This window comes from Sarcophilus harrisii, chromosome 3 (genome assembly GCF_902635505.1).
Source record: "Sarcophilus harrisii chromosome 3, mSarHar1.11, whole genome shotgun sequence".
In the NCBI taxonomy this organism is placed as follows: Eukaryota; Metazoa; Chordata; class Mammalia; order Dasyuromorphia; family Dasyuridae; genus Sarcophilus; species Sarcophilus harrisii.
The window spans coordinates 243,701,558-243,714,219 of NC_045428.1; the positions used below are offsets into that span (position 1 = coordinate 243,701,558).

At 32.1% G+C, this 12,662-nt stretch overlaps 1 protein-coding gene and 1 long non-coding RNA gene across 11 annotated transcripts in view; one reads left to right on the plus strand and one right to left on the minus strand.

Moving 5' to 3' along the window:
* The window catches only part of ITSN1 (intersectin 1), a 268,177-nt gene that overhangs the window by 135,894 nt on the left and 119,621 nt on the right, over positions 1–12,662 (minus strand). The gene's annotated exons all lie outside the window — the stretch shown is intronic.
* The window catches only part of LOC116422340, a 42,957-nt gene continuing 42,745 nt past the window's right edge, over positions 12,451–12,662 (plus strand). For all 4 annotated transcript variants that reach the window (XR_004232933.1, XR_004232931.1, XR_004232932.1 and 1 more), the window contains exon 1: positions 12,451–12,566. This is a non-coding gene — a long non-coding RNA (uncharacterized LOC116422340). The remainder of the gene's footprint in view (positions 12,567–12,662) is intronic.

A 12,662-nucleotide genomic window follows, 5' to 3' on the forward strand; every position in this document is an offset into this window, starting at 1 on the left:
CATTACACATTATTCCTCCTTCCACATGATTCAAACTAGCCAAAATGACCTTTCAGTTCCTCCATCTGCCACTTTTGTACCCTTGTACGGACCATTCCCTTGTCTGAAAGGCATTTTCTCAATATCTCTGATCCACACAATCTCTCTTTTCCTTCAAGATATAGTGCAAGTAATTTCTATTACCCTCCCTTTAATAACACTGCTTTGATTATTTCCTTTATGTTTATTTGATATATACTCATTCATGTACTTGCCAGCTCTCCTGTTACAGTGTAAATTCTCTTTGAGGAGGGAGTTTGCATTTTTGTATTTGTATTCCTATCAGCTATCATGATGTCTGACACCTAAAGGATTCTTAAGAAATGTTCATTGATTGGTTGATTATAGGAGAACAGATTTGTCTTGAAAAACAATTGAATTTGAAAACTATGAGCTTTTTGGTGCATTTTAACACATTTTACTTTCAAAGTGTTATTCAACTCCTAACATTATTAATCATTATTTGTTAGAAGAAACTAATTCCATAAAAGCATTAATAGAAACTGTCAGTTGAACAACCTAAAGATAGGACAAGTTAAATAATTTTCACAAAGAAAAGAAGGAAAACCTTATCATTCCTTTTGCAATAATAAACTAATGGCCCTGAAAAATACTACATAAGTCCCTTCAAAAACTCTTTCCATTATTTATCTTTTTTATCCTGCTGAGTGCATTTTTTCTTGACTATATTGGTTTCTCTTTTATTTTCACATGCTCCATGTTGTATGGTATTTTTGAAATAATTTTTACCCCATTTTTTATAAATATATGTTCAATTTTCTTCAAAACTTTCCCTCAATACCATTCCTAAAGAGAAGGTCTATGCTATCATGAGCCACTCAAGATCAAGATAAAACTAGTAACTCCAACTTTAAAAATGAAAAACATTCTGATGATTAAGTTTAAATCTATTTCCTCACTTAAAACCATCCTTAAGAGTTTGAATAGTAATTTTCTTGACAGGCTCCTGAAAATTAAATAATTGCTAAGTCATTTAATTGTTCAAAATGTAAATAAGAATAAAATTTCTGATTCAATCTACTTCAAATGCCTTACTTTTAGGAATGGAAAGAACCACTAAAAACACTAATAATAACAAAAAGAAATAGTAAGAGAAAAAATGATTTACTTTCCTAACAATAACCCTGTGAGACAGGAAGTATAGGTATTAACACCCCCATTTTACATTTCATGAGATGGAGGCTAAGAGAGGATACCTAACTAGATCAGACACTGAGTGGAAGAACCAAGGTCTCCTAACTTCATATTCTGTGCTCTTTGGACTCCTCTGCCCTTCTTTTTTACTGGATTATTTACAAAGACAGAATTCAATACTATAAAAACAAGGTGCAAATATTTATTCCCATTTTAACCTCCTAGGATATCTAAACAGGCAGAACATGTGGCCACCAAGATAGTATAATTTAGGAAGATCATAATATCTACAGTTTCCTCCAGGCCATGACCCACACCCTTTCTTCATGTCTGGAAATTTCTACCATTACAGGGACCCCCCTTTTGGGTTAGATAACAAAAGGTATAAAAAGATAACTTTCTCCAGGAGGCTAATATTAACGGGGATGAGACTAGGGGAACTTTCTATCCTTTTCCTGTTAGTAGCTTGACAGATCTGGCTCATTTATGTCTTGCACAGGGCAGTCACCCACCATGTTAGAAGCTAACCTCAATTTCAACTCATATATAACTCTTTCTGATGGCATCCTTTATCCCAGAGATGTCAAACACATAGTCCTCCCATGACATGTGACCTAAAACACTCAGAAGTGCAGCACAAACCAGATTAAAACATAATTGGGGAAGATCTAACAAAACAAAAATACAACAAAATAGATAATACCAATATCAATATGAATCCCATAGGGATCCTTAAGTATAATTTAATGATTCCTTTTGAATTTTACACCATTGCTTTATACCATTTCTCCTTTGAATATGCACTTCTTCATTACATTCTGGGTGACCCACAACTTCCATTTTAAATAATTTAATATTTAAATTTTTAATTTAAATTTTGACTGTGTAATATATCATGATACCTATTAAAACTATCAAGTTATCTTGTAAGATAAATAAAATCTGGTCCTAGTACGATAAGATAAAAGATAAATTTAAACTAGGCATTGGTAAATAGACACATGGCAATGATAAGATGAGGAAATGGACATAGGGCATGCAAAGAGAAAAGAAGGAAAATAGACATTTAACATGGCATGGTAGGCTCTGGTTCTATATCATAGTAGAAGCCCTAGGCTACTGTGGAAAGCATATAGCTTTTCAGCCCTGGGAAGATAAGTTCTAGATGGAGAAGCACCTGGATTGAGTTCTTATAGAGGGAATGGGGAAGACAGAGCAAAGATGGGAGCAACGGGAGAAAGAAGGGTAGACAAGATGTGATGAAAACAAACATGTCTACTACTAAAAGTTTGTCTGGTTATCAAAATTCTGCCTTGTAGATGTAAAGCAATATTGGGAAAGAATATTTAAACGTCATTATCCTTATGAATTGTAGAAGTTTCAAAATGAGATATACTATAATAATATGATATGACATGTAATATAAAGTGATACATGATATGATACAGTGATATTTGATTAGACAAAAACTTTAATCTATATTCGATTTAAATGAGATAAAATATTAATAAAGTAAATCAAAATTAGCCTCTTTAAGCTTGTATTTTAAAATTACTTTTAGTGATACTGAAATTTCATTGTCTAATACCTTTAAAAATTAAAACTGAGACAAGTTTGACCTACTGTACATTCAATGATCATTTGATGAAAGAGAAGCATGTGTTCAGAACTTTAATTTTCCTTAAAGTTTTATATTCCATAGAATGAAATCTTTAAAATTCTCAAGGTTTAAAATCCATAATGAGGGCAATGTGCTACACATCAGTGGCTTAGGATTCAAGTCCCTGCTGTCTAGTTACTAGCTGCACTGAGCTTGGGCCCACTTAAACTAATAGGACTCAAATAACAAGATTCAATGAACTTCTTATTCATGAGTTTCTCATACCCAATTTATTTTCTGATGCTATTTTCTTTTTTGGTTTTACCCTAGCTGAAACCTTAATTATACATGTCATTAATCAAATGCATTGTGGATTACTTATTTTATAAAAGCATTCAACTTAGAGTAGTCTTTATGTATTCATGTCTTTATTTTTATATATCATTAATTATATGACAGAGTGTTAAGAGAGAATGGGGAAAGGGAAAAAGATTTAAATAATATCTATATGCTAGGCATTATGCAAAAATACTTGACGAGTATTATCTCATTTGATCATCACAACAAGCCAGCAAAGGAGGAGCTGTCATTAACCCTTTCTAACAGTTGAAGAAATTGAAGAAATTGAAGCAAGCAGGTTAAATGACTTGCTATGGGTTGTACTGCTAATAAGTGACTGTGCTCAAATTTGAATTCAGGATTTCTCTATTCCAGGCCCACTACGCCACTTCTAGACTAGAAGGCAGAAGCAAGTTAAAATTGAGATACGAGAGTCAATACCAACTAAGAATCAATATGAAATAAATACAAAGTGTCTCTGAAATATTACTATATCAATGGAAAATGTTTTTCAAATTTATGAAAATCATAGGAACATATTCATTTCTATCTTTTTTGAAAGTTTTCTATTTCCTTATTGTATTTTCTAGCATTTACCTATAAAGACAATTGCATTGAAGAATATGTTTGTTGCTACTGATTTAAAACAAGTTTTACATACATTTAAAATATCCAAAAAAAGTTGACAGTAGTCTCAAGGAATTACATTTATACTGAAGTAAGTGAAACACGTATCTATGCTTAACTCAAAATGGCCTAGGCATAGTAACACGGTCAGTTAAGTTCTTTGGACAATAAGATTACTCCAAGAATTATCTTCATGATTCAAAGTGAAATGCAAAAACATCTGAAAGTGTCAGAGACTAATCTACAACTCAATTCAATTCAGCTAGTGTTTATTAAGTCTCTATTATGAACAAACACAAGTACAAACTGAGAATATAAAGACAAAAACAAAACAAAACAAAAAAAGAGCAGTCTACTCTTAAAAAATTAAAGTGTAAAGAACATAAAATCATATCAAAGTTTTTCTTTTCTGGAAAGTAACACGGCATACTCAAGTATAAACATGCTAAAAACTGGTTGTAGGGATGGGACATTTATGTGCTTAGGAAGTTTTTTTTCATAATTTTCTTTCTTTGAATTCTGAAAGGTCAAGGATAATGACTTATTTAATCTTTGTATACTCCTACTATGGTGTACTACTTTTTAGAAGGTGCTTTTGGAATGCTTGATTCATTGGAAGAAAATAAAAAGACATTGTTCCAACAGATAATTTTCTATTAACAACTGAAATTTATGATACTCCTGATCTTGCAAATGAGACTAAATTAATGTTCATTACTTAACTTTCCTATACAAATTTAGATATAGTTAAGTTTTAAAAGTTTTTTTTTTTTTTTAAACAGGAAATGTTTTAGATGAATCCTGTCAATACATTTATTTCAAGGCATTTTAGAAAGAAATAAATTTATGGCATCATCTCTTCTAAACCATTTGTAATCTTTAGCTCTTTCAATGATTTCTAAATTGTCATATTTATATCCTTCTTGATCTCTCCCACATTCCCTTCTTGAATGTTCTCCTCCTTCTGTCCCAATTTCCTTTACAGGATCACCATTTGTGTCATATTCAATAGCTGTAAGTATACTCTAAGTATCTATCCTGGCTCCCTTTCTCTTTTCTCTACATATCTTCTCACTTGATGATTTTAATAGTTCCCCTAGTTTCAATTATCATTGCTATATATTGCTATAACTTCAATATCTATGTATTTACCTCTAATCCCTTTCCCGAAATCCACTCTGTATTATCAACTGTCTATAAAACATACAAACCAGATGTCCTGCAGGCATCTCAAAATCACCGAGTCTAAAACAATTCATTATCTTTTGTCCAATCTACCCAAACTAGTCCCCTAAGCCCACAGTTCTTCCCAAGTTCCCAATATCTACTGAGGATACCATGCTATTTGTCAGTCATGTCTACAACTGAAGGGCCATCTTCAATTCCTCATTCTCACAAAATCCACAGATCCCATAAGTTGCCAAATGTTTTGTTTGTAGCCATAAAACATATCTTGCATATATCCCTTTTCTATACTCATAGATACTAATTTTATTCGAGTCCTATCACTTCTTACTTAAACTATTGCAATAGCTTCTTATTTGTCTTCCTACCTAATCTCTCCTCCACAATTCTTCCTCCCTGCAGACAGCTGCTAATGTGAATTTCTTCAAATGCAGTTGTGATCATGCTACTCCTTACCCAACAAACTCCAGTGGTAATAGATTATTTATAATATCAAATACAAAGGATTCTGGTTGGCATTTAAAGCTGTTCAAACTTGGCCCCTTACTTACCTATAATCAAATGAGATAATATTTGTAAAGCACTTAGCTTAGTGACTGACAACAGTGGTTGTTTAATAAAAATCTGTTCCCTTCCTCTCCCCTTTTTTCTAGTTTTCTTACATATCACTCCTCTCCATTCACTGTGTTCCAATCGCACTGGATTATTTGTTGTTATGCACATATTATGATTCATTCTCCTCTTTCATTATGCAAGAACTCTTTTTCTGGTCCCCTGCCTGCTAGTGCCACCTCCTTAAGACTATCGGGCATCCACTCTGTACATATACAGCAATATGTGAACAAATTATCTCCCTTATTAGCATATAATGTCTTTGAGGGCAAAAAATGTTTGACTTTTGTCTTTGTACCCCCAGCATTTGGCAAAAATGCCTGGCAAAGCAGGAATTAATGAGTACTTAATAAACACTGAAATGATTGATAACTATTGGTGTAAAACTCCAAAACTTACCAAAAAGTCTCTTCAATGAATTGACTTCAATTTAAAAAGAGAGTATTTTTATATTTCAAAACTATATCAACCTGAAAAAATATTGCTCTAAAGAAATGAATTAATACCAAATCATCTCTAGGGAGAAATTTTATAAAACAATTTTAAAATAGTTGCCTACATTTGAACAACCTCATAAAGTTTTAGAAATCAAAATACAGTGAACAAGAACAATATATATTTTATTACATCATTTCATAAATCTATGGAAAAGAAATACTTTGGAAAAATTTTTCTTAAACAATCAAGACTGTGGGAAAATAGTTCTTCTATACATATGCACTGTACTTAATATAAAAAAATTAATTATTAAATTCACACTGATTTTTCTTGCTGTCTGAATTTCCTCTTCCTTGTTTTTTCTTTCCTTCATTGTTTCCCTTCGCATGTACTTTTTTCTCCTGACTTCTCATTCTGCTCTGTGGTTCTTTCTCCAATTCTTTTCTCTTTTCCCTTGGTTGCTAAACATTTTGCCTCTCACTGCTTTCAAAATGAATGAGCCTGCCAAGAACTCAAGAGTCTGAAACCAAGAGCATAAAGGTCTTAATTAAGCAAACAAACAAGAATGTAACTTTCATTCTCTTTTTAATATTAATTAACAGGTATAATAGATATTATCAAAGATTATATTTTCAGCGTCTTTTTACTAACCAAAACCGTTGGACTTCAAGAAGCCAAAATTTTTCAGCAACAATACTATGGAAGACAATTGTTAATAATTCTGAAAATATGCAAAAGTCAAATTTGCTTAGAAGAAATAAACAGCATCCAAGTAGAATCATAATGTTTTATATGTATTACCATATACTCGATGGATTTGGATTTCAAGTATACTGGATTTGGAATCAAGAGGCACAGAGATGAATCCTTAACATTTACTGGCTAGATGATCATGGGCAAGTCCTATGAACTCCCTGAGGTACAGTTTTATCATTTGAAAATAGGGATAATTAATTCTTGTGGCACCAAATGCATAGGGTTCTTGTGAGGATCAAAAGTGCTTTATAAACTTTAAAGCACTATAAAAATGTTAGCTATTATGTAATGTGTGTATATATAGATATAGATATATAATTATATATCACAACATATAAAATATATATTATATAACATAATTATATATAATTACTAATTAATAATATAATTGTTTTCTATATTTTAAAATGGCTACATATAAGTGGATACAGTATATTCATACTAACTCGTGTGAACAGTTGCTAAAACGCAATGCTGTTGTATAAAAGGTTTGCTCTATAGACAGACAAAACTAAATCATACAGTACCTTATCCAGCTTGTAATTCGGGGCTTATATCAACACATATACTACTTGGCAATACAATACTAATTAAGGCTATAATAATTTCTAGCTTTTGAGAAAAAAGCTCAGCAATTCTTATTAAATGCTATACACAGAAACACTATGCATTCATCTGTGTATGGCAAGCTGAAACTCAGGTGGAGAGGATTCATCAGTCTCAGTCTGAGAAAGATGACAGGGAATGGAGACTTTTAGAAAGGAGTCTAAGTGATTGACACAGCCCTGGAGAACTGCCAGGCACTGCAGCACTGTTTCTTCCATTACCATTGATTGGAAGAAAGATGTCTCAAATGCCAAGAAATGTTGCACTGCATTTTAGCAAGTTCAGGTGAAGACTTGTCTAATACACAAGGACCAGATGATATGTAGCTTTGTTTGACAACCGTATCTCTTTAACTGACATATTTTCAAGTCTTTAAAACGGAAATTTGTGGTTTTATGCTAGTGGGCATAATATCTTATACTTACTATATACTAATGAAGCATTAAACTGTCAGTAGGATAAATTGCTATTAAAACATTTATTTAAAATGTCCAAAGTAGGTATTTGGTACCATTGTCTAGCAAAAAGAATATCTTACTCTTTCAATAATATTAGTACCGTGATTTATTTCAAGCCTACATTGTTTATAATATGTAAGGAAAACATATACATTCAATATCCCTATGTATCATTTATATGTAGGACAATCATGAAGATAAATTTTCTGGTTGGAGGACAAATAAAAAATATAAACTGCAGATAAAGAATATGTCCTTCAAACTGCCTCCCTAAAAACCTATGCTCCATCCTCTTCACTGTAGCTGAACACTCTTCTAAGTATTCTCTCTTCCCATCAAAGGATGAGCATTTTACGAGGAGGGACTAGTTAACTTTTTCCTCATTGTTTGGCACAGTAATTGCTACATGGTCCTTAATAAATTATTTTTTACTCAATCATTTATTTAATAAGATTTAGGTCAAATTTTTGGATGAATAAGTTAAAATTTGCTATTTGTACTAAAGATTCAATCAATACTGAGATACTTAAGATAATATATGAGGAAATTAGAAATTTCCTAATCTTTTCCTAATCTTCTGAGAATCTTGACCTAGATCTCAAAAGTCCATAAACTTCTTTACTTGCCCCATGACTGCCTTTCAAACAATCACACATAAAAAGTGTTTATTTGCTCTTTTTCTCAAATACATGTCTCAGGTAACAAACAAAAGAAAAAAATCTGGGATCCTTTTATATGGTATAAATCAAATTTATGTAAACATATAAATATATATCAGAGCTACTAGTATTATGTGTGCATGTGTGTGTGTGTGTGTGTGTGTGTGTGTGTGTGTATACACATATGAGAAGAGCCTTCCAAAATGAGTGGAAATGTAGCATATTATGAAAGTTAAGTAATAGCAAATCATCTTGGACACAAGAAGCAAAAAGTAACTGAGAGATTAAAAAAAAATTTAGGCCTCCCTCCCTATTCTCAAGAGTAGCTAAATACAGGTTAGCAGAATCATTAATATTTGCTATTTTTCAACTCATTCCTATTCTGAAAAAAAAATGACGAGATTGACTAAATTAGTTAATCTCCAATTTTAAAGAGCAACTTTAAAAATTAAGTGGAAGCAGAATCTTTTAATTTGCTCAATGGAATGGCTTCTCTCTTTCAAATAGCCAAATATATTTCTCAAAACTTGAATGAGTTAAACATAGGAAATTATTATGTGCTTCTTCCTAAATGTTGTCCTAATCTATATGACCATTGTAACTAATAATGAAATGATTTATACAAAACTTCATATTAAAGAAACAGTTAAACTATCCAGTTATTATATTATTTAAACTCAAGTAAAAGCAACATGAAATTGCTTAACTTATAATATGAATATATTATTATATTACATATATAATATAAAATATATTATTGCACAGTATATTGTGATTACAAACTATTATTGATGTATTCATTGCTATAATGATACTATTGTTATGATAATATGTGATATATTAATAAAGATTAATAGAATGAGATATTACTTAACATAACAAACTTTAAATAAACTACTTGGGCTATAATTAATATTTTATTCATTATAAGATAGTTTCTCTCTTGCCCTTTAAAAAACTGTCCTATGTTTAAAGAAATTAAAATGCTTATTAGAAAATTAGTGTTGGGACAGATAGGTGGCACAGTGGATACAGCATCAGCCCTGATATCAGGAGGACCTGAGTTCAAATCTGGATTCAGACACTTAACATGTCCTAGCTGTGTGATCCTGGGTGTCACTTAACCCCAACTGCCTTGGCAGAAGAAAGAAAAAAAAATCAGCATTTAAAATATCAATACATGGTTTCCCTCCTTTTCACTTCCTCTAGCAAGAAGGCTTTGGATATGAGAAATACTATGAAATTAATTTACATTTCAAGAGCAGAGATTGAATAGCTGCTAACATTTTTAGCATAGTACATTAACATCAGGAACAATCTGAATTGCTAATGAGTTGCCAACTGGCATAGTGGATAGCATATTTGACCAATTTGTATACTCCTACCTCTGAAATTTAGTAGCTTAACCACAGACAAGTAATTTGACCTCTGAGTCTCTCGCAACTTTTTAAGACTTACCACCTAAATTGTAAATAGGTTTCATCTGTCTTGGAAATCACAGTTACTAAACATATGGACAAGTATAATCTGAATTCCTAACTTTTGAGAAAATATGGTAGGGTGAATAGATTTCTGAATTTGGGAGTTTTGAATATGTCTCTGATACTTATTAGCTCTGTGACCACTGCCAGGAAATTTTTAACGCCTTTAAATTTCAGTCTATTCATCTGTAAAATGTGCCTAATAGTGCCTAAAATACTTATACCACAGAGTTTTGTGAGACTCAGATAATGTATATATAATAAATTTAAATAATTATTTAAATTTCACATTATTATTATGACTAATATGCATTTACATAGATATTAGTAACAATATTATTAATGTGCGGGACTACCTATCAATTGGGGAAAGGCTAAACAGTTGTAATATATGATTATGACAAAATACTATTGTGCTATAAGAAATAAGGAGCAGCTAAATCATTACTGATTAGAGAAATGCAAATTAAGACAACTCTGAGATACCACTATACACCTCTCAGATTGATTGTCAGGGAAAGATAATGATGAATGCTAGAGGGGATGTGGGAAAACAGGAACACTAATACATTTTTGATGGAGTTGTGAACTGATCCAACTAAATGGAGAACAACATGGAACTATGCTCAAAAGTTATCAAACTGTGCATACCCTTTGATCTAGCAGTGTCTCTAATGGGCCTGTATCCCAAATAGATCATGAAAAAGGGAAAAGGATCCACATAAGTGCAAAAAAGTTTGTGGCAGCCCTTTTTGCAGTGTCAAGGAACTGGAAACTGAATGGATGCCCATCAGTTGGAGAATGGCTGAATAAGTTATGGTATATTAATGTTATGGAATATTATTCTATAAGAAATGATCAGCAGGATGATTTCAGAATGGCCTGGAGACTTAAATGAACTTATGATAAGTGGAGTAGAACCAAGAGAACCTTATACACAGCAACAACAATGTTATATGATGATCAATTCTGATGGTCGTAGCTCTTTTCAACAATGAGGTAATTCAGGCCAGTTCCAATGGTCTTGTGATAGAGCCATCTTCATTCAGATAGAGGACTCTGGGGACTGAGTGTGGATCACAGCATATTATTTTCACTTTTTTTGTTATTATTGTTGGCTGGCCTTTGGTTTTCTTTCTTATTTTTTTTTCTTTTTGATCTTAGTTTTCTTTTGCAGTATCACAATTGTGAAAAGATGTATAGAAGAAAAGATGTATAAAAGAAATATAAGTAAACATATGTTGGATTATTTGCCATCTAGGGGAGGGAAATCAGGGAAAGGAAAAGAGGAAAAAAAATTTGGAACACAAGGTTTTGCAAGGGTGAATGTAGAAAACTGTTATGTGTTTTGAAAATAAAAAGTTTTATTAAAAAAAAATAAAAGAAAAAATGAGTAGCAGGATGACTTATATGAACTGATGCAAAATGAAATAAGCAGAATCAGGAGAATACTGTACTCAATACCAACAAGACTATATGGTGATCAACCTCAAATGACTCATTCTCAACAATATAATGATCCAACACAATTCCAAAGGACTGATTTAAAAATGCTAGCAATCTCCTAAGAAAGAACTGATGGAGAGTGAACCATACCTTTTAAAATTTTATTATCCTTTTTTAAATCTGTGACTTCTTTTGCAACATGGCTAAAATGGAAATGTTTTGCATGACTGCATACATGTAATCTACATAAAATTGATTGTCTTCTCAAAATGGGGGGGAGGGAAGAGAATATGGAACTCGAAATTTTTTTAAAGTTAAAATTTTAATTTTTTTTCACAATTACTTTTAACATTTTAAAAGTATTTCTATAATAAGTGAGCAATAAATGACAGTAATAAGAAAATATTTAACCCATAAAACTACCAAAAAAAATTGTTGTTGTTAAAGAGAAAATCTATTATTTTCCAGTGTCTCCAAAAAATAAACATGACAAGCAGGACACTTAAACTAAAATTTAACTGATTCCCAATGATATTCAATTAAGAAAAGTGCAATGCTTGAATGATGAGAATTCTTATTCCTAATTGTGGAAATTGCTTCCCATTTTATATTGTTGTTCTGTGGATCCAGTTCTATCCATACTTAACTTTGCTCTGTTAGTGAAGAAAGCTTGCATGCCCTGTATCCCCAGTTGTAAATGGTTGTTTCTAGTAATGCTATAGCTGCATATGAACAAACCCAGCCTGTTGCTTTTCTGATTCAGACTTTGCCTGTACAAAAACACTTTGTCAGGCCAACATCTAGTATTCATAAAGTATTTACTATGTGCTAAGTGCTTTATAAATATTATGCTATTTGACCATTTGGTAATCCCTCTTTTCATACTTTGACTCTTTGGGAGCTCTTATATGTGGAAACTCCCACACTTGGAACATTCCAAGCTAGAAACTTCCAGTTTCATAACTCATTGGTATCTTCCTGCCTGTGACCTCATGTGTGTGAAACCAATCAGGCCTGTCTAAGCAGGACCACTCCCCTCTCTTTAAACATCTGGGGTACCTTTCAGCTGAGCAGGCTGTCTTGAACACAGATTCAGAAATCCTCAAGCACCATGTGTCCCTTCTTCCAGCCATGGCTTGAAGACCATCGTACTCTAGACTGCCTGGTAACAAGCCTGGTTGTATCCCTTCACTAACCCCTTTACCAGTTTTATTTTGAAAGTAATACCATACCCAATGTTAGAAGATTAAGTGGACTGAAT